This window comes from Rhipicephalus microplus, unplaced genomic scaffold, assembly GCF_043290135.1.
Source record: "Rhipicephalus microplus isolate Deutch F79 unplaced genomic scaffold, USDA_Rmic scaffold_13, whole genome shotgun sequence".
Classification (NCBI taxonomy): domain Eukaryota; kingdom Metazoa; phylum Arthropoda; class Arachnida; order Ixodida; family Ixodidae; genus Rhipicephalus; species Rhipicephalus microplus.
Genome location: NW_027464586.1, coordinates 18,029,009 through 18,034,307, shown reverse-complemented (window position 1 = coordinate 18,034,307; position 5,299 = coordinate 18,029,009). Strand labels below are relative to the sequence as shown.

The 5,299-nt window shown below is 51.0% G+C and overlaps 1 pseudogene; it reads right to left on the bottom strand.

The window, feature by feature from the left end:
• Window positions 1-3,345: 3,345 nt before the first annotated feature.
• LOC119162951 (uncharacterized) lies at window positions 3,346-4,104 on the bottom strand (annotated as a pseudogene).
• Between the last annotated feature and the right edge of the window lie 1,195 nt (window positions 4,105-5,299).

Genomic DNA, 5,299 nt, shown 5'->3' with positions numbered 1-5,299 from the left:
ACCCTTCAGGCGAACTAAGAAAGGCTGCCTCATCAAAGGCCTGTTTTGAAACAGTATGGAGCTCGACAAATCAATAATAGTAGAGTATGAGGGGTGCTTCTTGTCTGCTTTCACCTCAAGAAAATAAACAAAGGACATGTAAGTTCTTTGCTGATGAAGCGGCCCCTCATTTGACTCAACGTAAAGGCTTTCTACGGGGCTGGTGCGAAAAGCACCCGTAGAAAGGCGGATGCCCAAATGGTGCACGGGGTCCAGCATCTTCACAGCACTTTGATTCGCAGACTGATAGACAACGGACCCATAATCTAAGCAGGTGCGAATGAGGCTTCTATGCATGTTCATGAGACTTTGCCTGTCACTACCCCACGTAGTACGTGACAACACTTTTATAAAAATCATGGCTTTTGAACATTTTGTTTTTAAATACTTGATGTGCGGTATGAAGGTCAACTTGTTGTCCAGGATTAAGCCTAAGAATTTATGCTCCGCATTGACAGACAGACGTTGACCGTTCAGTTCAATGTCAGGTTCTGAGTGCACACCTCTCTTTGGGCAGAACAAGACACAGGTGCTTTTTTCTGGGTTCAGCCGGAATCCGTTTTCCTCTGCCCATTTGGAGACCTTGTTTAAACCTAACTGATCCTGCCGCTCACACATTGCTAGGTTGTATGACTTGAAGTCAAGCTGGACGTCATCGACATATGTGGAATAAAACATGTTGCGGGGGATGGACAGGTGCAAGGAATTCATTTTGATAATAAAAAGTGTACAACTAAGTACACCACCTTGCGGTACTCCCGTTTCTTGCACAAATGTTTGGGAGAGAATACTGCCCACACGGACACGGAATTTCCGATTGGACAAGCAACTCTCGATTATGGAAAGCATTTTACCGCCACACCCAGGTGAGACAAGTCTCTTGATATGCCAAAACGCATGTTGTGTCGTAAGCCTTCTCGATATCGAGAAACACAGAGAGGAAGTATTGTTTGTGGACGAAAGCGTCTCGGATCTCTGCCTCGATACGCACCAGATGGTCGGTGGTGGATCCACCCTCTCGAAACCCACATTGGTATTGGTCAAGCAGATTGTGTGTTTCAAGGAAATATAAAAGTCGGCGGTTTATCATATTTTCAAAAAGTTTACAAAGGCAGCTGGTTAGTGCACTGAGCCTATAACTTGAAACTGAGAAAGGGTTCTTTCCTTGTTTCAAAATAGCGATAACAATAGCCTCTTTCCAGGAAGCAGGGATGGTGCCAGAAAGCCAGATAGCATTGTATAGAGAGAGTAAAGTTTTTCGCATTTTGAGCGGCAGGTTTTTCAACATTTCATACGTGACATGGTCGTAGCTTGGGGCAGAATTACTGCAAGAGATTCGTGATGTTTGTAGCTCAGCTAAGTTGAAAGGTTGGTTGTATGCCTCGTGATTGGTACACTTGTATTCTAGTTTCTGCTTTTCTATCTTTGCTTTATATCTTTGGAAAGCTTCAGTATAGTGTGACGAGCTAGACACTTGCTCGTAGTGTGCACCAAGGAAGTTCGCCTGATCTTCCACGCTGTCACCCCGTGTGTTTACGAGTGGGAGTGAGTGTACTTGGCTTCCTACTACCCTACGAACCATGATCCAGACTTTAGCCTCTTGTGTATATGAACATTATTCCTGATAAAAACTTGTGCCAGCTTTCTCTTCTGGCCTGCCCACGCGTTCTCCTGCCTCGAGATTTTATTTTCTTAAAGCTCTCAAGGTTTTCCACTGTCGGCGAGTTCCGCAGCAACCTTCATGCCCCGTTCTGTTCCTTTCGCGCGTTCTGACACTCAGTGTTCCACCACGGGACGTGTCGTTTGCCGGGCAGTCCAGATGTTTGTGGAATGCACTTGGCTGCTGCGTCAGTAAGAAAAGCCGTGACGTACTGCACAGCTTCATCTATACCTAATCCGCATATGTCAGTCCAACATAAGTGAGTAATCTTTTGAAATTGTGATGGTGTAATGTGGACCCAGGATCCGGAATAAATCAACCGGCAGTCAGGTGACTCTGTACACACAACACAGACTTTAACACAACCGATAACTCTTACGATTCACACACAACACACTATAGCGTTCCTTATTTACATGCCAAAACGTCCTACGCGCCTCGGCACACGAACTGTCCTGCTCGCCGTTATGACTGTTGCCGCTGCGGCAAGGTCGGTCGTCAGTGGTGTTCCTTGTGCAGTCACGCTGCCTTGACCGTGGTGAGGTGGTGGTGGTGGTGATGGTGGTGCTGCAGGCCGGTAGATCACAAGGCCTCTGCAGTGCAGGTTAATGGCCCGTCGCCAACATGAGCCGCGGCCACCTCGTGCCACCCCTCGGGCCCCAGGACCTCAGGCCACGAACAGATTATGCTGCCGGTCCCCGTGTCAGCGCCGGCCACAGAGCGGGAAGCCAGCTCACCAAGTCTGCAAGGCTGCCGGACACCTGGTTGAGTGACGCAGCCCGAAGCAGGAAGCCAGCTCACCAGGTCCGCAAGGCTGCCGGACGCCTGGTTAAGCGATGTCGCGACCCGAACCGCCGACCAGCAGCTGCCGTTCGAACTGTCTCACGCTCCAACTGCTCGAGCCGCACGGCTCGCTCGCGCTTCCTTTTCCTCGTCTTCGCCTCCAAGCGTACCGCAGAGCAGAACTGCCGTTCCCTCTTCGCCCCGTCACGGGCCACACAATCCACATCATCACACAACCCCCACTTAAGATAGTTGTGAGCAACTATTCCACTCTACGCCAGGCGGTGAGTAGGCAAAAGTGCAGGCGCGTTTGCAAAGAGGGAACAAGTTCGCACGAATCCGAATGGTTGTGATCCACACAGCACGCAATGAAAAAAACACACATGAAAAATACACAAGTGGAGAAAGATTAGGGCAATTCAGATGCGACTTAAGTAGCCGGCTCCTACATTGTCTGAGCCTTTTATGTATTCTACGCTAAAGCTGTACTCTTGTATTAGTAAGCTCCATCGTAACACTCGATTATTGACGTGTTTGGCTGACTGCAAGTACCGGAGTGGCTGGTGGTCGCACTGAATAATGAAGGGTTTGCCGCGTAAGTAAATGTGAAACTTCTGAACAGCCCACACGAGCGCTAAGCATTCACGCTCTATTGTGGAATAGCGGGCCTCTCTAGGCAGCAGATTGCGACTAGCATAAGCGACCGGATGTAAAATATCGTCCCCACTGTTTTGCAGAAGCACTGCGCCGATGCTTGTGCTTGAGGCATCAGTACGGAGCACGAAAGGCTTTGAAAGATCCGGTGCTTGCAGTATGGGACTTGCCTTACTAGTGACAGCACGTCGCTGCCAGAGTGCAATGCAGATGCAAACGGGGCTGTCGCGCAAGCACCAACGGCGGAGGGGGTGAGGGAGCGGCTACTTCCTTCCCAAGAGAGACGACTGGGAGAGGAGGGCAGGGCAACGGGACTGTTCGTTGCACGCCCAAGGTGGCGCTGGGCAGCGGCTCAAATGGTGGGTGAAGCGTCTCTCAGGCCTTCATCTCGCACTCTCGTGCCAGGTGGTCCACCTCTCCGCAGTGGTAGCAGCGGTTGTTGGAGCGTGTGGACCGGCAGTTGCGTGCTATGTGCCCGCGCTCATTGCAGCGGTAGCAGACGTCGGCCACTGCGTCGTTTCCTCCGGCCTCTGGGCAGTCCCGGCTGATGTGTCCCAGGTGTCCGCAGTTGTAGCACTTGCGGTCATCCCGCTCGCTGTTCGGGCAGTCCCGCGAGATGTGGCGCAGCTTGCCACACAGGTAGCACTGGAGAGAGAGGCCAGCGCCACTCCTTCTCTCGTCCTGCTCGCACTCCCTGGAGATGTGTCCCTGCTTGTGGCAGATGTAGCAGGTCTTTTCCTGCTCCTTGCACTCGCGTGCAATGTGGCCCATCTTGCCGCAGTTGTAGCACGACATTTCATCTGGGCCATGCTGGCAGTCCTAGGAGATGTGTCCAGTGCCGTTGCAGCGATAACACCGGTCCTCAGCCTCCTTGCAGTCCCTGGCGAAGTGGCCTATTCGATTGCACTTGTAGCACTTTTCTCTGATGGGAGGCTTGTAATCCATGCAGCCACGGGAGGTGCCACGGCCTCCTCGACACTCGACTTGCTTAAAGGTCCTCCCCTTAGAAAGGCGGTAATGTCGATACAGTAGACCAGCCTCTTCAGAAAAGTGGTACGTCGTGTCTTTATCGGAGTGAAACTCCTTCCCAATCTTGCTGAAGCAACACTTCAGACTTGGGTCGTCTTTTTGGCTCTCAGTTAGCTGCACTCGGGTCACTTCTAGCGAACCAGCTAGCGGAATCTTCATCATACTCTCCGTCTTTCCCTGCGTCAGCACGACGGCAGAAAGCAAGGTTTACTTTTCCCAGCATGCCGGGATTTTGCTCGAACCAGCCGATTCAGGGAACAGGGCGTCAGAGTACTCCCAGGTAGTATCTGGCTCCTGTGGTCCTTTTAATCCTTGAATATTGCCGAGCACGAGGTCGTACAAAGGGTTAGTCATGCATAAAGCAGTTACATCACCAACGAAGTAGGGCGTGTGTATCTGTATGTTTGCTTCCGGTAGTTCCTTGGCCTTTCCATCTAAAAGCATAACTCTTGCCGTCTTCCCGGTCAGGCATCGATCCGGCATGAACTCGCGTCGGACGATGGTCGTGTTGCTCCCTGTGTCTCGTAAGACACGTGCGCGTTGTCCAAGCACCCGTCCTTCGACCACTGGCATGTTTTCGACTAAGAACATAGGTTGGTTCTCGCACTTCTTGGGGCATTCAGCAGCGCATGTCTCATCCTTGAACTTGGCCATAGGGAAGTAATCCTGTTTTTTCTGTTCTATCATGGCACAAGACACCTACTTGTCTTTGCTCTGATCCTTGCCATCGGTGGCTTTGTGGCCAAGCCGCCCACATGTTTTGCATTTCACAGACTCTTTCGGAACCGCACGACAATCCCGAGCGCTATGTCCTTTGCGGTGACACAGAAAGCAACTCGGCTGTTTGTACTGTGGCATAGCACCAGGTTTATTTGCCTCCTTTGTATCATCTGCAATTTTACCAATGTTATTGACTCCCTGTGCTTCGAGAAAGCGGTCGGTGCACTCTGAAATGGATGTAAGGGTTTTGCAATCGCTCTCTTTCAGGAAGATGGCCAGCTTCGGATTACAGCAACGCAAGAATTGCTCGGCTATAACATGGTCATGAAGACCCTCAAATAGTTTGGGCACATCAGCCATCTCAATCCAGTTATCAAAATAGCTCGAGATCCTTGCTGCTAGTTGTTTCCCTGT